We start from the raw sequence: 25,898 nt of genomic DNA on the forward strand, positions 1-25,898 counted from the left end.
TTTCCCTCTCAAATTTGTCCAAATTTGACAAGGCACATCTCCCTCAATTTTTGAGGTATGGAGGAATTATAGGGCTTTTTAGAAACCTTGAAGAGTCCTCTAACCAATGTTTTTGGTCTCATATCAAAATAATTTTCCATGTTCCTTGTGTGTCCTTTTGAAAAAAATGACTTTTTGTTGACTTTTGAAAAAGACCTATAATATTTTGGTCCATATATCTCAAATGAAGCATTTTTAGCCTTGGCTTGTGAGACACAAAATTGCAGAGAATCAAATTTTCTTCAAAATGAGCTTTGGATGGAAATTTTCTGATGTTCCATGTGAGAGTTATGGTTGGTCAAAGTTCAGTTGACTTTCTTCTATGAAAACCCTAATTTAGAAACTTTTGGAATTGTTGATTTCTGATCTTTCCTTGACAAACCATGATCACTTCTTGATCAAATGGTGAATAATACTTCAATATGAGGACGTTTACAAAAAATCAGGAGTTTTGACTGTACTTTGACCACAGTTGACTTTTAGGTTAATCTAGTCGACTGTTGACTTTCTGAACACTTGAGTGATCAATCCTTTGAGTTGAGACCTAAGGTTTGTCATGGAGGTAATGTGAGACATCATAGACCATATGGAATGCCTTGGAGCCATTGATTCATTGATTTTCCTTCAGAACAACAAAACCCTAATTTCTGAGCCTAGTTTTAGGAGAGTGTGTCTTGGAGCTTTGTACCTTGATTTGAATTTGGATAGGAGAAATAGTATGGGCAAATTTTGGGGTATGACAGGGGTTTTCTAAAAATCGCCAGTTCGCGCCGCGAACCCTTGTTGGCGTCGCCAACCCCTGTTGGCGCCGCGAACTGCTTGGCAGAAACTTAGGGATTATTTAATTCACTCAGTTCGCGCCGCGAACCTTGTTGGCGCCGCGAACCTTGTTGGCGCTGCGAACCCTGTTTTATAGAACTTTTCCAAACTTTGAAATGATGTAACTTTTGAACGGTAACTCCTTTTTAAGTGCCGTTTGCACCTATGTGAAGCTATAATTGAGACCTTTCTAATGAATATGATTTAGGAATGCTTATAAACCTTTTAGAATCTTTCTTTAAGTGAATTTGTTTGGGAAGTGGTGAATTACTATAAAAGTAATGATGTTTAGTCGGTATTTATGATGTATTTGTGAATATCGTGTTTGTATGGATGTTGCATTTAGTGAGTCACATCCATTGCATAAAGAGACGGTGGCCTTAATGGTAAAAAGTGACGGTGGCCTTAATGGCAATTAGCAACGGTGTGCCCAATGGCAAATCTTGAGACGTGGGAGTTTTACTCCAAATGGTACCACATGCATTTGCATAAGCCGAGTCACATGTGAATTGCATTTGAGTCTTATTTGATTATGATATTGTGACTTGATGAAGATATGATTGTTAAGACGTGGTGACTTGATGATGAGATGTTTGTTGTGATTGTGTTGGAATCTTACTTATGAATTGTACATATTGTCATAGTTGAATTGATGACATTGTTGCCGTTTTTTTAAGTTGATTATGTGATGTGAAATTGTTGTATTGAGTATTGTGATGAGAAGTGGTGACCAATGTATGATCTTTTCTCTTGCTTTGAAATATTATCATACGTTTCTTTATAATGAATGATATCTCACCCCTTATGTTTGAATGTTACCCTCCGTTGGTAACGTGCAGGTAACGATGTGGAGTAGCCGTGTACCTTATAGCTCGAGTCGGTGTGTCAATGCTCTGATACGTAACACTCGGGGGGATGTTTGCGATACTTGCTTGTGTCTTGTTATATGTTGATTATCTTTTCTTGAAATTTGATGTTATGTCTTGTGGAGACGTTTTGGACCTATTGTGCCATGTTGACAAGAATATAAGATTTGGATATTGTGTTGTTATTTGGATTCCGCTGCAATATGATGAAGTCGTTTGGATTTAAATGTTCGATGAATTATGAGTTTCCTCCGATATAAGTGTTATGTATCCATGTACTTTGAGCATGAATTGTAGTTTTGTTTAAGTCGAATATGTGACGCCTCAAATTAGTTGCTTGTTTCGATGTTTTATACTCTATTTGCTCTTATTAATTGAGGGGTAGATTTGGGGTGTTACAATTGTTAATAGAGTCACGGGGAAGACTCATGTACCATATGAGGTTGACCTCCCTAATAGTACTTGACAACAACTTACATTTTGCGCTCCTATGATGGCCATCTGCATGTTGATGAAGGCCACGTGGTCGTAGGGATCGCTGCGTCCCTCAAACTTTGCTAGGGATCTAGTAGTTCCACCTCTATTAGGGGTTGACCTCTTCCGGGGGTTGAATAGACATATTATGATGTCTTTTATGGGAAATATTTCCAATTCTCCAATGCCAAAGATGGATACCACTAGAAGTCTATAAATAGAATAACAATAAGTAGTGGTTGAAGAAACATTGGAAATAGAACCAACCATTTATGATCAAACACATGTGTGGAAACTTCCATCATGTAGAGTCCATGACATAGCCTATCTGAAACAATCATATTCCTAGTATTGTCTTGTAAAAAGAAACAAGTTTGGCCAGTGACAACAACATAGAAGTTTCTTTGAGAAATGAGTTGTGGCACAAAAACTAAATTTGCATGAAAATTAGGAATACAAAATACATTATGTAACTGTAAATCAGTTGCATAATGTATTAATTTTTCATTTAAAGGTGCAAAAGAAAGCGACGTGATAATATGTAACGTTGTGGTTTCATAAAATCGAAGAGTAGGAGTGTCAAGTTCGACCACTTCCAGAGGGATACACCATGTGGGTTCTGTTAGAACAAAGTTTGGTTCTAATCATATATTAAAGTTTTGATGATAACAATTTGATAAATTTTGTATAAGTGATGTTAATCATAAGATAAATATTGCGTAAGTGAATATGGTACTCTGATTCCTATATCTCTTATTTTAGAAGAAGTTTCAACCAAGCACCATCAGAACTTGGACTCAGTGCAAAAGATAAATAAAGCAAGTAAAGAAAAAGTCACGCTAAAGTATCAGAAGCAACTTCTGACTACACCAAACGCTGAAGACAAATTCCGATTGAAATATATGCTTACGAAGTCTAACAGAAGTTATAAAGAAAAGCAAATTGTGCTCAAACAGGAAGTCACGCAAAAACATAAGATCATGTAGTCTGATTAAAAGAGAAAGATACCGTTAAAGACATAATCATTAGCAAGGCGGCTGCAACACTCAAAAAGCGCAACTCCCAAGGTTGATTGAAGAAGCTATCCACATGCAGCTCATTGGAGAAAATAAAAGCAAAAAGAAAATACGCAAGCATTTATTGCTCTCTCCAATAACCAAGTTTAAACGGAAAAAGTCTGAAGATATATATATATATATATATATATATATATATATATATATATATATATATATACACACACACACACACACACAAAATCACTCCTTCAAGTGTGTGTGGTGTGGGCATCAAACAATTGATACATACAAAAAGAACACCAACACAACACGATGAACTCATGCATTAAAGATTAACCAAATCCTTGAGTTCAAATATTATATACTAAATATGAGTGAAATATCACAGTTGTGATTAACGCTTTATAGAAGCAATTCTAAACACTGTCATTTGAAGTTACTCTATAATAGTTCCTTGAGAGACCAGTTGGGTCAGAAGTCTCAAGAATTCTAGGACTAATTTAGTCTTAGAGGTTTCTAAATTAATAAACGTAATATCTCGTGGAGATCCTTGAACGGTTTATTATTCAAGTTTGTTAGTCACGAGCAGTTGGCTTGTGCCGGAGTTACTAGGTTGATGAACGTTATATCTTGCTGAGATCACTGAACGATTCATCATCTAGGGTTAGTCACTCGCGGGTAGCTTGTGCAGGGTTAGTCACAGCAGTTGGTTGGGCAGGAAGTTAGTCAAGACGGTTGATCGTGCAGTTGTAATCAGTTTGTTTATAGTGGATTAAGTCCTCGATTGAGAGAGGCAAAATCACTTGAGGAGGGTGGACTAGAGGTAGCCTTATTGAGAAGGTGAACCAGGATAAAAATGAACGTGTCTTTTATCTTCTATATCATTCATTTAACTTAGAACATTCACGCAGAATATCTTCAGAACTGTGCTAAGCAAAGTCAGATGTTCTGATGATATTAAGAAGAAAAAAATGAATATGTATCTGTTTGGTTATGCATTACAAAGCTCCCACTATATTGCCTAAAGCATATCCAACGGAATGAGATATAAAAGAAGAAAAAGAAATTTATAGAAAGGGAAATTTTATTCTGTGAAGAACACAATTCAATCCCCCCTTTCTTGTGTTTTTCTCCTCCTTCAAGTTCATCATGGAAAGTCCTTTGTACTACCTAATACTATCCACCCTTGTACTACTCAAAATATGGTTCAAGATATTATCATTTTTCAAAATCCTATTCAGAACATGATCAACGATGTATTTAGAGTTGATAGGAATCATGCTAATGAAATACCATCTGCATCAAATATGGAGATTGACCAAGAAGGTTATGTGATGCCAAGTGCAACTCAAGAAAGAAATGAAGCCAAGGAGTATTATGAATTGGCTAGAGAAGGAGAACAACCTTTATATGAAAGGTGTATAAAATATTCAAGACTATACTTTTTGGTAAAGTTGTACCATAAAAAGTGTTTACATGGATTGAGTGAGAAGGCAATGACAATGGTTTTAGAGTTATTAAAAGGCGCATTTGAATATGAAAACATTCCAAATTCGTTCTACGAAGCCAAGAAATCAATCACAAAAATTGGTTTGAATTATGCAAAGATACCCGCATATCCAAATGGTTATCTGCTTTATTGGGGAGAAGATGAAGAGAGGGAGACTTGCAAAAATTGTAACACTTCAAAATGGTAACCAAATGAAGAGATCCATGTTAACAAGAAAAAGAAGAAAATTCATGCTAATGTTCTTCTTTATTTTCCATTAAATCCTCAAGTATAGAGATTATTTTTGTCATCAAAGACGACCAAGGATATGAAATGGGATGCAACAAATACTAACAATGATAGAATATTTAGGCATCCTAGAGATTCAAAAGGTTGGAAGAAATTTTACTTGACACATACTTGGTTTGCATCAGATCCGTGAAATGTGCGTCTTGCATTGGCTAGTGATGGTTTTAATCTACTTGGTGTGATGTGTACAAGTAATAGTATCTGGCCATTTATTTTCATTCCATATAACAATCCTCCATGGGTATTCATGAAGCAAACATTATTTATAATGTCAATGATAATTCCCAATAAAGAAGCACAAGAAAATAATATGGATGTCTACTTACAACCCTTAGTCGAAGAGCTGAATGAGTTATGGAAAATGGTGTCAATATATACAATTCTTTCATGAAATACATGTTTGCGTTGCATGTAAATTTGATGTGGACGATTAGTGACTTTCCAGGTTTGGGTGCACATTTTGGTATTGTTGCACCCCAAAATTTGCCCATCTAATTATTCCGAATTGGCTTACATATCTCATTCATTTACATCTTAGGTCATTAATAAAATCATGCATCATTAATCATTAACTTAGTATGGAGATCAAGGATACTGGTAATTCGCATTCTCTATTGATTTCAAGGATCTCCCTTCCATTCATTGGTTTACAAGCTACAAGTACAAAAAAACAAATCAACATATTTATGAGGAAGTTCACCTTTCATTATCATTGGTCAAAATTCCATTCATACAAAATTCAAAAGACAACCTTTCATTACATGATTGAGATCAACATCCGTTTCAAAATAATATTATATTCATCATTACATGCTTACAATACAAGGAAAAATGGCAAGAGAAAATAAAGAGTACATGTTCTACAATTCCAAGGTTTCATGCTAATTTCGAAACACCGCTATACAATCCATCTCACAATAAAGATTACACAAAAATCATTATTTTTCCTACTGCTCCTACAAGCTTCATCATCTTGGCCTTCAAAGCCTCCTCTTCGTGCATGATTCAAAACAGACCCCTCAATTATATCCCGACATCCGAACAATCGCCTATGTGCATTCAATTCACCTCATCCTGCATAAAATACAAAGCTGACAGTTAACATTCAAACCATACAAAGCCAATAACCACCTATAACTGATATAACAGAAAACAGTCCCATAACTAACTTTTTCTCACTAACCTAACCAAGTCATAACAAACTCTAACCAACTCATAACTACCAAAAACCGAAATAACAGAATCAGTTACTTGTCCCTAACTATCTTCTAACAGAATCAGAAAATCAAAGAAGCTAACCTTCTCAGAAGCACTTCCTGCGGCCTCTATATAATCTCCAGCCTCCACCATTTGCAAGGGGGGGCTACCATTCTTTCACTTCATCTTCACTCTTCATCACTCTCATTCACCTCCATCTTCATCTTCTGTTCCACCCTTCATCACCACCGCACAATCATCTTCAACAATTCTCAAACCTTCATCATTCATCAAACCTCACCCTCACCATCACTATACGCTCATCTCCATTGTTGAGCAGAGATTCAACCTCTGAAACTCTGCTACAACAGAGCTAAGCCTTCACCTTCAATCCCTCAACCTCGCAGCAACAACGGAAATCGAATCATGATGAAGAAAGAGTGAAACAAGAAGAGAAGAAGATAGCGCAAGCGAAAAGGAAAAGAGGTGCACCTGAATTGAAATTCTCCGACGCGTTTATTTCGCCAGCACACAGTCGTCGAAGAGTCACCGGAACTGCTCCGGTAGGTAACTCCCTTTAAACTCTGTTTTCTCCGATTCTCTAGCTTGATTGATGCTGTTTATCACTCCACTTCGCACGTTCTCCCGTCAATTGCGAGATTTTCGCTCCGATTAGGGGAGTTAGGGTTAGGTGTTCGGATCATTCGATCCGGCGTTTGCGTACCATTCAAGAGAAATTGGTAAGGGGTTTGTGTTTAGGATCGGAAATGAGTAGGGATTTATGTTTACGGGGTGATGATTAGAGACGGTGATTCACGGCGGCGCTTATCGCCAGAAACCGCACGAAACGAGAGAGTGAGAGTTCTGAGAGAAGGAAGGGGGAACGACGCTCGTTCTAACCCTAAAGTCCTTTTATTGCTTTAATTAATTCCTTTTTTATTATTATTGTTAATCAAAGAGTAATTAAGTGTTAATGTGGTATTAATTGAGTGTTAATGAAGAGTTTGCATCAATGATAAAGTCTGATGATAATTAGGATGAATGGATCGAACACACAATTAAGTCTGGGCCTTCACCACGAAATTGCTTTTCTCACCCCCTGTGGCCCAGTGCATCGTTTTTGACACTAAGCAAAATCTGAACAAAAAAACCAAACTTTTGGGCCCAGCGCCTGCACTACTTTTCACACCCATGAGTTCAGCTTTCACCCCCCGGTTCCTTTTAATTTTCAATTTAATTTTAATTAGTTTTTTGCCATTTTCTTTTAGTTGATCAATTGCTAATTTTTCCACTAATGTTTAGATTTGTAATATAATTTTTGACACATAAAGATGTACATGAAAATATTAGTTTAGGCTTGTATTGTAACTCTTTTTGTTTGATTAGAATTCTTGTTTTTGTCATATAAAAGAATCAATAAAAATAGTATCTTTTAATTCATTTTGTGCATTATTTTGAATCATGTTTTGTATCATATTTTTAAGTGCTTCTCTTAGCCGTTTTACACTAATTTGGTATCATTTTACTTGTATTCTCGATCTCCGCGTATGCTTGTAATTCCGTTCATTTAATCCTAACATCTAGGTATAATCATAACATTAGGCTAGTTGATCATTTTATGCTAGTTTTCCTTTCCCTTTCAACTTTTAAAACATTAATAAAGGACGACGCGAATCATGCCTTTTTTTTTTAGTGTGAAAGAAATGATTGGGGTGTAGGCCCCGATGTATGTTCTTTCCCACTTAGCGGAAGAGAAATGATTGAGGTGTAGGCCTCGGTGTATTTCTCAACCGTTATTTAGAGAAACGATTGTGGCGTAGGCCTCGATGTGCATTCTCTAAATATTTAAAAACTATATTTTATTTAGAGAATCGATTATGGCGTAGGCCTCGATGTGTATTCTCTAAATATTCAAAAATTGTATTTCATTTAGAGAAACGGTTGTGGCGTAGGCCTCGATGTGCATTCTCTAAATATACAAAAACTCTCTTTTATGGCATGATTCAAGTCACAAATTAATTTCCCTTAAAAGACACCTAAACAAAAACACTTCAAAATATCTAATAAAGGCTCAGAGCTAATCAAAGTGAGGAAGTGATGCGATGCCTTGTAGTAGGTTTTCGTCCATCATGGAATCACACATAAAAGACACAAACCAATTTTCTCTCTTCTCTCTCTTGCCTCTGAGGCATTCTTTCTCTTGCCTTCAGGGCATTCTTTCTCCTAATCGGACACGTTATTTCCGCTCCATTCCCAGCTTAAGACTCCAGAGGTCGAGCAGCGGAGTGCGAATGTAACCATTCAACTAAAAAACACAAAAACAAACAAAAACTAAGGAGCCGAACTACGGCGCTCTGATTCCTGAAAAGGATACGTAGGCATTAGGTCGCGGGGCCTAAGCGAGCACAACTATTTAAAAACCTTATTTTCCCCGTGTTTCTTTTCTTTCATTTGCATGCATTCCCTTAGTAATTAAGCTTTAGATTTATACACCCTTAGAATAGAACAAACATAAGTGGATCCTGTGGAGTACCACAGACGTGAGGGGTGCTAATACCTTCCCCTTGCGTAACCGACTCCCGTACCTAGATTCTCTGGTCGCAAGACCCTGTCCCATTCTTTGTTAGGTTTTCTGATATTCCTTTCCCTTATGGGATAAATATATTGGTGGCGACTCTGTTCATTTTCGCGAGCGTGCGACAGGTATCTTTGAAACTACTCCCCATCTTAAAGCTAATCGTAAATGTTGTTTTATAGGTCATTATTGTTTCCTTGATCGGAGACACATGTTTAGATTGAACAAGATCTGCTTTAAAGGTGAACAAGAAATATGAAGTCCACAAGAATATCATATGGACATCAAGTTTTTGAACAGGTTAAATATATTGAAGTCATCTTTGGTTAATCTTTCTGGAAAGAAGCGATATCTCATCTCCACCTTCATCAGAATCTTCTTTTGATTCTTCCGCCTCTTCAGCTTAAAAAGCTTTAGTTTTCCCAGACTTTTTGCCACACTTTAGAGTAACTGATTTTCCTCTCTTCTGAGGTTCATCTTGTTTAAGCTGTATTTCATGAATTCTTAAAGAACTAACAAGTTCTTCAAGAGAAGTGTTGTTCAAATATTTGGCAACTTTGAGTGCATTTACCATCACCTCCATCTTAATGATAGGCTTTTGATAATCTTCTTCATGTCATATGAAGTAGAATACCCTCTATTAAGAACATTTAGTCCTGCAACAAGAGTTTGAAACCTTGAAAACATGTTCTCAATAGTTTCATCGTCTTCCATCTTGGAGGCTTCATACTTCTTAATCAAGGAAAGGGCCTTGGTCTCCTTTACTTGAGTGTTACCCTCATGAGTCATCCTTAAAGAATCAAATATAGACTTAGAAGAGTCTTTATTTGTTATCTTTTTATACTCAGTATAAGAAATCACATTCAACATAATGGTTTTAGCTTTATGATGATTCTTATACTCTTTCTTTTGTTGACCATTCATTCTTCTTCTTTCAATATTGTTTCCACTTGCATCAACAGGATGTTCTTAACCATCAACTACCATATCTCATAGATCAACATCATAACTTAGAAAGAAACTCTATATTCTATCTTTCCAATAATCAAATATTTCTCCATCAAGGATTGGAGGTTTGGCGTTGTAATGATCTTTTTCATTGATAATTGGTGGTGGAATGGCCATTGTGTTTCGCAGAAAATTTTGGATCTTTATTTGACACGGTTAAGTGTTTGATAAACAATCAATAACATAATGAGATCTCTAATTCCAATTGAGGGGGCAAGAAACATAAGAAAGGAGGTGGTTTAAATTGGGTTTCAAGATTAAAAATGAATTCTTCCCAAGTCAAAAACAAAGAACACGAGAACAAAAATAAATGACACAATAATTTTTATCCTGGTTCACTGTTAATGAAGTTAATTTAGTCCACCCGCCAAGTTGATTTTGCCTTCTCAACAAGGACTTAATCCACTATAACCAAACTGATTACAGAACCACAACAAAGGCTAACTTTCAGTGTTGCAAACCATAAAGACTACCCGTCAACGTCTTCTTGAGAAATTATGACTATAACCTAGTCTCTCAAGGAACTTTCACCTTACATGTTGAAAAACAAAGGTTAGTTTCATAGAGTTGCTTCTTGAAAGCAGATTACACAAATTTGAATAAAATCAAAAACAGAAAAGTGTTGAGCAAGTATATGAACAAAAGCTCACTTGCTGCAAGTTTACGAACAAAAGTTCACTTTCTTTTACAAAAATTTACAAAGAATATATCAACGGGATTTGTGAAACATTTTAGCTAAAGTCTTGTTTGTTGGAATTCTTCTTATCTTCAATCTTCCAGGTCTTCCTTTTATAGCCAAAAAGAAGTCTATTGAAGGGTATAATTGGAACACTTAATTCCAGTTGTTTTGTCCATAATGGTCAGTGAGGGAGTGGTCGACAACATAGTACTGTAGTGCAGTCGTTGCGCCACCCTATCCGTGTAGTGGAAACATATGTACCTCGTACGATCTTCCTCATCTAAACCAATGTTGATCTTATCTTCTAATCTTCAGAGGCTTCTGATAGTTGATGATGAAGTATGCTTAGAAAGACCAAAACTTGAATATTCAGAACCAAAGTCTTTAGAATCTTCAAAACTTGTTCATCCTGAACCTTGTCTTCAGAGTCTTCAGCATTTAATCTTCAGAATATCTGTCTTCAAAATCTTCAGAACCTTGTATTTAGAATCATCATAACTTGGACAACATAATATTAGAGCTAAAGGATTCTCCAACTTCCACAAGAGTCACGATCAGAAGCTCTATCACTAACATTCATCAAAACAGTTGTTATATCAATAATCTAGAACTTGACTGATTCTGTAAACACCACTGGTTTCTTCTAGAGTTAGAGTGTGTTGAGTTCAGAACCCGGTCACGTCACATGTCTTATCTTTAGAGTCAGAACTTGTTATCAAAAGGTACACACTATACAAAAACGGTTAGAATACTAAATTATTCTCTAAGATATCATGTAATGTTATCATCAAAACATAAGCCAGATACAGAACCAAATCTTGTTCTTACACTAAAAATCTCTTGCTACGCTTCTCACATGTCCATTTAGATCCCCTCATAGAAAACTTCTCTCTCTTTGGGGGTATATAGTGAAATAAGACTTCTAAATCCTCCAAAATTTTACCTCTTAGGTGTTCTACGAACTGAACTTAAGGTGCGTAAGCACTAATAACATTAAAGGTGTCTTGATCCATTACAACTTTTAGAGATATGGTTTGATATCCTACATTTTTTACATCCACAATATCCTTCTTTCACTCCTTGTCTACGATAACCTTCACCAATTTCTCGATCTAACTTTGCCAGTTTATCAAACCTTAAAACTCGAGTTTTCTAATTCTTGTGCCTTTTCGCACATCCATTTAGTTTCTCGTAGACACATGAAATTGATCTTCCTCCTAATCATATCTTCTATTATTTCCATAGATTTTCTTGTAAGTGTGCCTATATTCCATGTTCGAAAATAAATTCTGTTCTCATGAACTAAGTTCTTTACCTACACCTGTTCGTGAAAATTTTGGGAACAATTGCTTACTTTTCATTGCATTCAAATGACGATGTAGTAACTCTTGCTCTTTTGACACGATAATTGAGCCATACGTTCCATTGCTTCCGAAAACGACCTAACATTCACATTATTATGTAATTGATCCACGTCATAGAAATTCAATAAAGTTTTACATCGACTGCTTAACATAACTATCTTAATTTATTCCAGTTTAGAACCGACAGTGCATAACAATGCTAACATTGGCAGGATTATAACACTGAAACTATATTTAACATAAATAAATTTTGTAAAATTGAATTGTAAATAAACTTATTTGTTGAAGTAATTAAGGAGTTTACTTATAACATATATATATAAAAAATTCAAATATATACCCTTACCAACTTTTTTTTTGTGTAAGCAAGAATTTTATATAAGGGAGAACTATGGGTTCTCCAACCTTGATACACAGGAAACAGAACAAAACCACCGAAAAACGATATTACAAACCAATTACAATTAAGACATAAAAGACAACGGTCTTTGCTAAAATCGTAAAAACTACTATTGGAATGAGCAATATCGCCAATAGAAGACCATCTCCATATCAAAATCTTGATATTCCAAATCATGCTATTAACATTCCAAACCTCATTCCCAAAGCAAAAACCATTTCTTGTCCACCAAATAATCCAAGAAATGGCTAACCAAAACACCCCCAATTTGCCTTTTTTAATACTTTTAATACAGCCTAATGAATGTCATTCCATAAATAAACATTCCTCCATGTTCCAATCCGGAAAATCCACCCACTTAGCAATTTCTTTCCAAACATATTTAATCACATTGCATTTGAAGAAAATATGGTCCCTATCTTCCAAATGGATATCACAAAAAACACACTTTAAATTAGAAGAAGTTATGTTAATACCTCTATACACCAATTGATCCTTTGTGGGAAGCCTATTCATAATAAGTCTCCAACCGAAACTTTTAATCCTAAAAGGAACCTCCATCTTCCAAATCAACTCCAAAGCATCATCGTGCTTATTATAAGGGTCAAAAGGAATGCGCAACTGAGCATAATGGGAACAGGGCCGACCCAAATAATTTAGAGGCCGTGTTCAAATCTTTAAAATTAGGCTATAAAAAATTTAAAAGAATTATTTTTTTTTATTTTTTTCTCTTCATTCATTTTCTTGGGTGTGTAAAAAGAAGGAGTAACAAGTAGTTGACTATACTTTTAAATAAGGTACACAAACACATAAGAATTTTTTACCAGTAGAAAAACTAGAGTTTAGTCACAACTTAAAATTTGTTTTAATATATGGTAGATATTCGGTTTTACAATATACAACTCTCAAAAAATTAAAATATCTAGTGTAATTATAGTGCATATGCAATTTGGATTCAATTTTCATTCATAATTAATAATCGGTATGTTTTGATTGAAAAAACTATTTAGATTAAAAAATTGGTATTAAAAAAATAAAATATAGTTACTTTTTATTTTAACAGGATTATTTTTTCAAAAATTCAATAATATTGCTCTCTTACTTAACTAGTAATTTTAACATATATTATTGAATTAAAGTTTATAATTCTATATATTATTGTTTTTTTTATATGATAAAGAGGGCCTAAGTCCTAAATATTATTGTTAAAATTTAATAAAACTATCTTTATCTTGCAATTTATAGATTCTATATTATTTATATATTTATAAACTAATAAATAAGTCTTTATATTTGAAGACTAAATCAAACAATAATAATTGCTTTCATAATCATTAAATAAAATCTGCTGTTGAAACACAATTGTTTTCAAATAAGAAATAATAAAATATAATAGTTCTTTGAAGAAAGAATAATCTATAAAATAAAAAAAATCATAGCTTAATAGTCCAAGCATTGACTTGCGGAGTCCACGTGGGATAACATTTAACCATTTGCAAATTCAATTCTAATGTCTAATACCAAAAAAAAAATTAAATTGAGAGGCCTTTTAATTTTTGGGGCCCGGTGCAACAGCTCTTGTTGCACCTGCTTTGGGCCGGGCCTGAATGAGAATAACACGATGACACCGTAAATCCTTTCTCCGTGTCAAGAGACCACACACAACAAAATCCTTCCCTTCTTGTACTCCACCAAAACACTCCAAAAGTTCGCGCAAAGTCGTGTACTCCATAAGACTAACGGGCTCATGAACCGCCGTCGCCGAGATACCTAAATCCCCTCATTTCCAAATCCCCTCACACCAACCGCCCATGGCCGCCACCAATTTTTTTTCAAGGAAGTAGTCAAAAAGAGATTCGGAAAAGTCTCCACCAAAATACAATTGTTTAACCAACGAACCTCCCAAAACGGTGTGTGGAAACCGTTTTCCACTTTGAAACAACAATTAGAATCAAAGGATCTAGAGAAGAGATAGAAGAAGAAGAAAATGATGGAGATGGAGAAGAAGGAAGAAAACCGACCTTTAAAATATCCCGCCACCAAAAAGATGAAGAAGCACTAACGTGAGCATCACCTCCGTATAGGACATGCATTGATAAATCACCGTATCGGGCCTTCAAAATCTCATACCACAGAATTAGAGCCATTTATAATCTTCCACCTCCACTTGTTTAAAAGAGCAATATTAAAGTCGGACATATTCTTGATAGCCAATCCCCCCTTGAAATATGGTAATGTCACTACTTTTCAACTAATCCAATGAATTTTCCTTTTTTTCTCCACCCATCCCCATAAGAAATTGCTATGCATCTTAGTGAATTCTTTGACTACTTTAACTGGCATCTTGTAAAAAGACAAGGTGAAGATAGAAAGAGAACACAAAATAGACTTCAAGAGAGTGATTCTACTTCCAAGATTGAGGAAACGATTCTTCCACCCTGCCAAGCGCTTTTTCACCTATTCCATAAGCGGATACCAAGATAGCATACCAAATCCATATAAAGCGCACAATAATAAATTTTAAAAAAATCAGGATTTTTTTTTGTTTTCACCACCAATATTCGATCAATTGGACCGCCTAATTTGATTTGAGAATTAGTTTTTGTATCAAGTGGTTTCAACTCTCTCTCGATCGTAGTTGCGGAGATCGAACCGTGGATTCCGTCAATCACTACTGAACCAACTAATAATTGCTAAATCAAAATTTTATTAATAAACCAAAAAAACAAAAATATTAAATGAAAACTATCTTTAGCAGTAGTTTTTTTTTTCGTAAATAAGTTGAAATTAAGTTTCAAACTAAAATTTCATAGTAAGTCCTTTCATTATCTTAAAAGAAAATAAGTTATTTTCTTTTAACCCATGTGTAGAGACAATATAGTTCCCCTCTTTAACTTTGAAGGTACTATGATAAGGATAAGTTAAATTGTAGCCACCTAGTTGTGGGGGGTACTGGTTATATTGGTAGGAAAATAGTAAAAGCAAGTTTAGAACAAGGTCATGAAACCTATGTTCTTCAACGTCCAGATATAGGACTTGATACTGAGAAAGTGCAAATGCTTCTTTCATTCAAGAAACAAGGTGCTCATCTTGTTGAAGGTTCTTTTTCTGATCATCAAAGTTTGGTTGATGCTGTGAAACTAGTTGATGTCGTTATTTGCACCATTTCTGGTGATCACTCTCGATCGCATAGTTTGTTGATGCAGCTCAAACTTGTTGACGCTATCAAGGATGCTGGGAATGTTAAGGTACGTTATAAACGGCATTTTAGCAAATAATCTTATCGTTTTCAATCAATTTGGTTAGAAATTAGTACATTTGTTCTTATTTTTTTAATTGTAAGATTTAGTTATACCCTTTTTTAGAGGCTGAATTAGACAAATTCAATTATATATATATATATATATATATATATATATATATATATATATATATATATATATATATATATATATATATATATATATATATATATATATATATATAGGGGACGACTCAAGTGAGAACACTTGGTTATTATAAGAAATGAGAACAATGAATCACGACCATTAGATTTGATTTTAATGGACTGGATTGGTTTCTCTTTCTGTGTTGATTTAAAATAAATATTAAGGATCATGGAAAGAGAAACCAATCCAGTCCATTAAAATCAAATCTAACGGTCGTGATTCATTGTTCTCATTTCTCATAATAACCAAGTGTTCTCACTTGAGTCGTCCCCTATATATATATATATATATATATATATATATATATATATATATATATATATATATATTGATATATTGATATCTTAATAAAAGAGTTTATTTTAGTCTCTTAACTAAAAAAAGTTTATATTCGTCCCTTAACTCTTAAAAAATATCATGTTAGTCAGTTTGATTTAATTGTTGTTAAAAAAATTTAAAATTGATTGCTAAATTTTTTGATTGACAAAAATTATTAATATGTTATATTTTGAAGAGTTCAGAGATCAATATAAACTATTTTTAAATTAAGAGAACAAGATGCACATCAAAATGAAAATTCGGAATTAAAAAAGATATTAAAGAATATATCTATATAACTTGCTTGTTATTCTTTCTAATATTTCTTCACTACAATACAAATTATATACATGATATTTCGCTAATTCAACATTTTATTAGTTCGATCTTAAACCGCGGTGCTACTCAGTATTATAGAATTTCTTTTTGAACTCACACATGATTAAATATTTTCTTCCTTCCACTAGCGTTTCCTACCTTCAGAATTTGGGATGGACCAGCTCGGATGGGACATGCACTAGAACCAGGAAGAGTCACATTTGATGAGAAAATGACTATAAGAAAAGCAATTGGGGATGCTAACATCCCCTTCACTTACATTTCTGCCAATTGCTTCGCCGGCTACTTTGCGGGCAACCTCTCTCAGATGAGAACCCTCTTTCCTCCACGGGACAAGGTGGTTCTTTATGGTGACGGAAATGTCAAAGGTATGCAAAACCATAAAAATATATTCTCTAATGTGATCTAGGATGCAACATTAATGTTGGAATTTACGCTAAGATATGTGAGATGTGTTTGTGGCAGTTGTTTATATGGATGAAGATGATGTTGCAACATTCACAATTAAGACAATTGATGATCCAAGAACATTGAACAAGACAATATATTTAAGGCCACCAGAAAACATACTCACTCAAAGAGAGCTTATTGAGAAATGGGAGAAACTTATTGGAAAGCAACTAGACAAGTATACCATATCTGAACATGACTTTCTTTCTTCCATGAAAGGTAAACACACCCTTTAATTACCTTTTTTTTTTGATAGATTTTGACAAAATAAAAATAAAATGAAATTATGTTTATGTGGTCTAGAAGAATTGGTGGTTCTTTCTGATCGAGTTCTACTTTGATTTCTTTAACGTGTGTTTGAGAGTTTGGAGGGGAAGCGAGGAGAAGGCTTTGAAAAAGGGAAAAGATTGAGCGGAAAGATTTGAACGATTTTGGTTGGGAGAGTTTTGGATGGATTGCTTTCGTTCATAATATCAAAAACTCCTTAATTTGCGAAACTCAAAATTTGTATTGAATGAGCATTTTTGAGGGCATAAATAAATTTTCCAAATAATTTTTTGTTAATAATAGTATTTTTGAAAATTAAAAATATAGTAATGATAAATACTCTTTTATCATTCTATACAAAATTAATTTTTTTAAAAAATTTAAATATTTTTCTATTTTTTTTTTTAAATTTATTTTTGGAAGCTTTCCTCTCTCCTCCAAATTTGGAAACAAAGCCTAAACTATTTTTACTAATCATTTTTGTGGGGTTTACTTCTCTCTTTTCTATTAGTGGATTTTGTTTAATTGCTTGTTGTTTTTTTTTTTTTGTCGTTGTTGTTAGCTTTTAGTGATGGATGATTTGATAATCTTGTATTGATCATTTTCTCACTAGTGCAGAAAGTACTTTTTACATCGGGCGAAAAGTACTTTTTACATCGGTCCTGGACCCGATGTAAAGCCAGGCGATGTAATAAGTCTAAGACATTTTACATCTGTCCAAGGCCCGATGTGAAAAATTAACATACCACATCGGTTGAATCAGATGTCTGATGTAAAAAATAATGCAATTTTTTTATTAAAAACATATGCGCCATATTTTACATCGGTTTTCAACTACACCCGATGTAATAGATTGTTTTTACATTGATTTTCAGCTTTGCCCGATGTAATAGATTGACTTTTACATCTATTTTAATAATGCCCGATGTAATATGCTTACTGCTTTTATGTATATAATGGCTGTTTTTCCTATTTTTTTCCTATTTTAACCTGTAATTTATTTTGTACCTAATTTTCCATATAAGATTTAAATACCACACAGATCAAAGTTAGGTCGCTATTTTGCATATTTTTCCCACAGCACATAAACCACATTTAATTCCACCAAATAGCTAATATATATATATATATATATATATATATATATATATATATATATATATGCTAAAGTTTATTTTATATTAAATATTTGAAAACTAATAAGTAAAATAAAAAAACGTATAACTTCAATCAAAATAACCAATGCATGTGAACTTGATAATATTTTACATTTAACCTTGTTGACATAAGATTGTCTTGGACAACTCAAAATATGAGTACCAACTTCATCTAATATAAATGGTACTAAAAGCATATGAACAATTCAAGAAAATTTCTAGCATAACATCAACCAATAAAGATCAATTCCTATAAGATTGCAACTTCTTAATATTGTGTCAAACAATTTGATAACATGTAAATTTTCAAGTGAAAATAGGTTATAAGATATCATAGAACACACTCTAGGAAGCATATATTAAATAAAGACACTGAATATGGTCCTAGGCTAGACACACAAGTAACGGTAAAAAAAATTAAGAAAATGAAAATCATTTAATGTAATATCAGGTAGTTAAAAGTTGAAACTAACTTACCATGAAGAACAAACAATGAGGTGAACACTTTAGGGTATTCATGTATGTAGAAAATGCTAAGACAATTATGAATTGACCTAAACACACACATGAACTGCTCTCTTAAGCTTATAAAAAATGACCAACAAAAGCAACCCACAACTGACAAAAACCTTTGTAAGATCTAGTGAACTGATGAAGAGAATAGTCTTTTTAACACACCAAGAAAGCCAAATTCTATTTCTAGGAGTAAATTGTAATTGTCCCATAGAAATTATTTCTTCAACTTCTAAAATCAAAATCAAGCATGCTTCATACCTTCTGATACGATTGAATACACAGTTTGGAAGGCTCCTTACCGATCCCTTTTTTATGCTGTTATAGATGCAAAATGCAGAATCAACTTAGTGTATTGTAAGACAAAATATTTCCCCTCAATAAAAATTATATTAATAATAGCTAATTCTATTACTTGATGTAGTGAAAGGTAGGATCAATTTCAAAAACAAGAAGACCAAGACAATTCGAGTGCCCTAGATGTAGTGAAAGGAAGTATTAATTTTGAGAACAACATGGGTGCCCTACTCTTCTTTTCTAGCAGACAAAAAGAAAGACCATGATTGCAAATCTGAATTATTGATAAATCAAAAGAGGTGATCAGAACTGGAACAAGGCCCTAGTCGTAAAGAACCCCAGTTCCCTGCTATAAAGTCCAACTAGCAGTATAGACTCGTGTACATACTATCCTTAACCCTAAACCTCATATATCATTGCTGAGATCTACTAAGTCCCCCGGTCAGGAAGAAATTTAGCAGCTACTGAAGTTTAACAATGTGTCCGATGCAGTGGGAATATTATCAGAACACATCTTGCTAACATAAAATATTGTGGTGGACACCCAATCCACTACGCCAAGGCTCTATCCGGACACAACATTATAATGTACATAAAATATTCAACGAAAACTTGAAAACTTTGTTTAACTAAAAATATAACTCAGATTCTGGTTAGCTCTACCCTTAACTTGAAAATTTTGTTTAACTAAAACAATAACTCACTTTGGTTAGCTCTGGCTCTAAAAGTAATCAAGTTCAACAACCTAGCCTCTGCGCCTAATAAGTAACATAACTAAATTCAATAATCTAAGTTCTACCACTAAATGCTTACAAAGGAACTAAACATAACAATAGTGATAATGTCAAACATTTCATTGTTATTGCAAGTTTTGGTTACTAACCTATCCTTCTTGCATTCAAATTCACCTTCAACTTCACAATCACGAGAGGTAGTTTTCCTATCTTTCTTTCAATTATCAATAACAGAGTCGTTAAAACAAGAAGGAAGAACCTGAACTCGTCCTCTCGAAGTTCGAACCAGCGGCGGTCGTTGAAACTGACTTTTCTTCACCTAATCTCCTCCTTCGACTTTGACTCAACTTCACCAGGGGAGCACGGAACTTGCGTGCACCATGATGCAGAGAATCCCCTCTCCGATACACCAACACTCAACAAACCGTGAAAACTCGCCGGAATTAAACCAGCAGCAACATCACCTAAAAGATTCAAAGGATAATAATAACCTCTTCTTATTGCATAAGAACAGTCTTCATCTTCTCCAACCGAGTCACCGAGTCTACACCGTTTCAAACGCGGCATTTGAGATTTCAACTTCCGCTTGATAATCATTCCTCTATTCAAAATTTAAGCAAAAGCCGGTTAAAATCAAAGCTTAGAAAACTCGAGAAAGAAAAATTGAACTTCGAAGTTCAGAAGTGATAAACCCTAATCGCGAATTGAGTTATGAAAAAACAGAGCAACCGAAGAAGCGAAAACAAGTTAGAGTTTTGAAGAAATGAAGGAAGAGAAGAGAGAAGAGAGTTTGAAGAAAGAGAGTTGAATTGAAAAAAGAGAATGTCATAAAACCTGATGGAGAAGATCGAATGAGCAGAGAAATGAAGAAATAGGGATCTGTTGTTCGGGTAAACTTGCTTTTTCTCTATCTCTCTCAACAACTGCTATCTAGGACGGTGCAGGGGAATGGGCGGCGTGCGAGAGAAAGGGGACGGCGCGAGTAGAGAAAGAAGAAAAAAGAAATGTGTTTTGGATTGGAAAGGGGATTAGGGTTTTAGTGGAGAAAGTGACTTTTCCCATTGGTTTATTCATTGGGCCGATGTAACAGCCATCACTTTTCCCATCGGTGCATATATGGTCCGATTTAAACGCCCAAAGTGGTCCACTTTTCCCATCGGTGCTTATATGACCCGATGTAAACGCTCTAAGTGGCTCATTTTTCCTATCGGTTTCTTTCTCCACCGATGTAAAAGCCCTTATAACCCATTTTCGTTTTAATTACAAGTTTGCCACCGCGTTATTTTTTCCATCATTTGAGTTAAATACCTGATGTAAAATCACTAAATCAAATTTTTTTCCCATCATTTGAGTAAAATACCTGATGTAAAATCCTTTGACAAATATTTTTCACATCAGTTATCTTAATACCTGATGTAAAATCTTAAAACCAAATGTCTTATTTTTAGTAGTGTCTTGACATCTCCTTTCTTTTATGTGTGTGCGTGCTTGTGCACGCGCGTGCGCGTGAAATTGAAAGTTTAATTACATCAAAAAATTTAATGTGTGAGGACAAATAACAATGACAAAGAAAATTATTAGTACTTAATAAAAATAACTTTGTGCAATAAAAGAACAACTTAATTCAGCAGAAAAAGACATAGACAAGAAACACAATAATATTTTTATCCAATTCGATCAAAATATTTACTTTGAGGGAGAGACCAACTCTTTGATTTACTATACTTCAAAGAGTTGTAACAAAAGGTTGCAAATGAGTTATAAGAAAATAGTTACCTAATATCTCAAGAACAAACCACATTTTCTACTCAAATGTTTTTCAATCTCTCAAACTATCTATATATAAATTACTCAAGTCCAATGTGTTTAGAACTGTTTATCAATCCCATTAAATATCTCCAAGGATTTCCCAAATTTCACACTCTTAGGAATTTACTCGTATCTCTCTAAGATTATCATTAGGATTCTCAAACCCTTATTTCTATTTTCAACTCTAAAGGTCTAAAGGTTGTGAAGACAATAATGATGGAGGGGACTCCACCTCAAACAGATTCTTCTCTATCATAGCTTCTAAAAGCTTCTTCCCCACGTCTTTGCTCTTCTTCCCTAGAGGGTACTCACTAAAAGTAATAGATGTGTAGTTGATGAACTTTGATCCTTTAGGTTCCTCCCAACAAATCATAACCCTTCCTAGTTCTTGGATAGCCAATGACAACACAATCCACAACTTTACGATCAAGTTGAATTAGCTTAATTTGATCAATAAACAAAGTTTTTATGACCGTCAAAATAGAGTAGGTTATAGTCTTCTTACTCCAAATCTCCATAAGTATTTGGAAGAATATTTATGTAAATGAATATGTGCCAATCAGGTAAGCTTATTTGGCACCAACATTACTCCAAAAAATCTATGACAAATCACCAATCAAATGCATTTTTATTCTTTGTCTTATACAAAATCATTAAAGTGCTCTAAAAGAACCTCTAGGCATCCACCATGCCTTGACCTCAAATCTCATAGCTTGTTCATTTCAAGAAAGTCTTCACTAGCTGGTGATATGAACAACAACAATGAAAACTTCTAAAATATATAAGCCATAGGTTTAGACTCTTTAATTATGGTCAATTCAACATGTGAAATCTTCAACACCCCATGTTCAACTTTATTGCAATATTCTAGAACATCAAACATACTTATGGATAGTAAATTTTGCTTGAGTTTTGGAACATATCTCACACTGTGAAGATAAAAATCACGATTGTCGAACATTTTAGGTTTAATTAATTATCACCGAGGAAAACTACTCCACCTTGCTCCAATTTCTAAGTCTCAAAGTATTTTTTTCTTGTCCACATATGATAAGAGCGGACTGAGTCCATGATCCAACTCTCTTCAGTATATAAATTTGAAACCACTAGTACACTAGCACTATCATAACGATACTCATCTAAAGAAACAGTAATCTGGACATAATCTTCATTGTCCTTACTCTCTAAAAAATCCCTCTTTAAGTGATCGAGTTTCTAAAAATAGAATTTTGATTTATCAAATATCTTTGATTTGGAAATCCTTCTACGTTCACTTTCTCGTCTTAAGAAACTCAGGCTTTAACCACTATCGTCAATCTTCAAACTTTTCACCTTTTTAAAATTCTTTAGATCTCAGAGCAGTCTGGACTTCATCCAAAGTAATAGTACCCTTATTACCATATAGAAAAGCATCCTTGAAGTTCTCAAAATAATTGTATAATGAGCTAAAAAATAGTAGAGACTTGTCCTCATCATCAATCTTCATTCTAATATTCTCAAGATTTTCAATCATCTAGTGAAATTTTCTCAACTGCTCCACCATGGATTTGATATCTATCATTCAGAATGAGTAGAGTTATTATTTCAGCCACAACCTATGAGCCAGAGACTAGATCATATATAATGATTCATGTTTTAACCACATCAAAACCAAAGTCTTCTCCATGTCGACTTCCCTTAGAACTTTATCCCCGAGACACAAGATAATGACACTTATGGCCTAATCCACTATATTGTTCTTCTCTCCTTGTATTAAGTGTGCAGACATTGATGCCTCGCCATTCAATGCTTCAATACACTTCTTTTAAGTTAAGATTGTTTGCATCTTCCCCTTCAACAGGCCAAAATCACTGTCTCCAGAAAACTTCTCTATCTATTATTTGGATCCCATGTTACTCACTTGTAAACAAAATCTCTGTCCATGGTGGGCCCACTTTTTGTAAATTTAAAGGTTCAATCACACCAAAAAATTTGATGTGTGAGGACAACGAATAATGATAAACAAAATAAATGGCCTTAACCAAAAATAACTTTCTATGCAATAAGAAAACAATTTAATTTGGTTGAAGAAGATAAAAGACATGAAGTACAATAACTTTTTCACCCGGTTGAATTAAATGATCTAATTTGGGAAAGAAAGCAACTCTCTTCACTATACTTTAGGGTTACTACCAAAGATTACACATGAGTAAAAATAAAATAGTCATCCAAGTTTCCAAGAACAAACCATATTTTCTACCCAAGTGTTTCTCAATCTCTCCTACTCTCTCTATATATGAATATCACAAGTCCAAGATGTTTAGAATTGTTTTCCAATCCCCTTAAATATCTCCAAGGGTTTCTAAAATTCCAAAAACACACTCTTAAGAATTTAGACTTACCCCTATAAAATTACCACTAAGATTTCCAAACATTTATCTATATCTCCAACTCAAAATTTTTGAAGGTTTTGAAGATAAAAATGATGGACATACATATTTACAACGGTTGAAACGCAACGAAGACTTGACATGCCCAAAACACAACTCATTAACGAACAGAAACAACCAAGTGTGATACACAAAAATTGTCTGGACCAGATCTGATATTCGACAAACTGAAATCACCCACACAAACCAACCTTAACGTTGTCAGCCCACCTACCATCGCCTCTCGTCAATGACAAGACCCTGTCCCCGCAGGCCTTCGCCAACTTTCAAACTTATATCTTATTTTTGCAATCTCAAGACACTATTACTTTATATTCAATCAATATATATATATATATATATATATATATATATATATATATATATATATATATATATATATATATATATATATATATATATATATATATGTGTGTGTGTGTGTGTGTGAGTGAGTTTAATGGTAGTGTATTGTGAGTGTAAAGAAGTCTTACACAGATATTCAATTAAAATATTTTAGAGTGTCAAATTATATAAATTTAAAATTTACAGTCTAACTTGACAGGATACATGATTGTTATTGATTGACAGTGTAAAAATAATTTACAATGTCATATATATATATATATATATATATATATATATATATATATATATATATATATATATATATATATATATATATATATATATATATATATATATATATATATATATATATATATATATATATAAAATACAAAAATTATTCTAGCAATTAATCACAACGGTCGATTAGTTTGAAATATTTGAATTTTATTTTAATGTCTTTGAAAGTAAATACTAATAAATGGTTATGATGTATTGATTGTGCAATTTTTTTATAAATGATTCTGTAAAAAAATTTATCCTGAAAGTTCATATTGAATTCATATATTTTTTTATTTATTTATTTGCAGTTAAATAATGTTTAAATAACTCATTGATTTCATATAAATAAATAATTGTCGACTTTTGATTGATGTGGAATTTAGGTTTGGACTATAACGCAGATGTAGGAATAGGACATTTCTACCATATTTTCTTTGAAGGGTGTTTGACAAATTTTGAAGTAGGGGATGAAGAAGAAGCATCGAAACTTTACCCAGAAGTGCAATACACCCGCATGGATGAATATCTAAAACTATATGTGTGATATGAGATTATTTAATCATGAAAAGTTCTACGTTTTATTATTCAAGTTGAATAAATCTTGGTGATGTTATATACAGTATTGAAGCATAATATATCAAGTTTTCTTTAATTGTGAATTTATTTTATATTTTCAAAAGAACAAATCATTGAAGCATGTTAGAGATATATTGTATATATTTGATGTATTACTTTTGTACCGTTAAATAACTCTGTGCGTAACTACTTTCTGTTAGAGTAGTTTGATTGTTTACCGTTAAAATGGTATCGACACTCCCTTGTTTAAATACTGCGCCACTGCTCATTTAACAGATGATGAATGAATCACCGTTTCACTATCTTTTCATTTCTCTGCATTCTGTGCATCTCACCTGTATTGAGTGAAGGATGAAGATTGAGTTTCAGCTCTAACATGGTATCATTCGCACGTTTCGATCATCTGCGCTTCCCTGTCAACTCGTGCTTAAGGCTCCACAATGGAATCTGAAGAAAATTTAGGCTCGGTGCTCAAATCTCAAGAAAACTCTACAGGTTTCGCTGCATCCAAGTCCACCAATGATCTTTTGGACCGAAACTCTCGATTAAGTTTCAAGATAACAAATATCTCCTTTGAAATTAACAAGTATTGGAGGGAGTAATCTTGTCCCAAAAGATGCATAAGCTCGTTGTGAATCCACAAATTCCACAAAAGTTTAAATCTGTTAAAGATCAAGTTACAGGTACAATTTCTGATGAATACGAAACCTGGA

At 33.7% G+C, this 25,898-nt stretch overlaps 1 pseudogene; it reads left to right on the top strand.

Annotated features, from left to right (window-relative positions):
* The first annotated feature begins 4,461 nt into the window (after window positions 1-4,461).
* LOC131649827 (isoflavone reductase homolog) lies at window positions 4,462-25,233 on the top strand (annotated as a pseudogene).
* The last annotated feature ends 665 nt before the right edge of the window (window positions 25,234-25,898 follow it).

The sequence above is a fragment of the Vicia villosa genome, linkage group LG2 (assembly GCF_029867415.1).
Source record: "Vicia villosa cultivar HV-30 ecotype Madison, WI linkage group LG2, Vvil1.0, whole genome shotgun sequence".
In the NCBI taxonomy this organism is placed as follows: domain Eukaryota; kingdom Viridiplantae; phylum Streptophyta; class Magnoliopsida; order Fabales; family Fabaceae; genus Vicia; species Vicia villosa.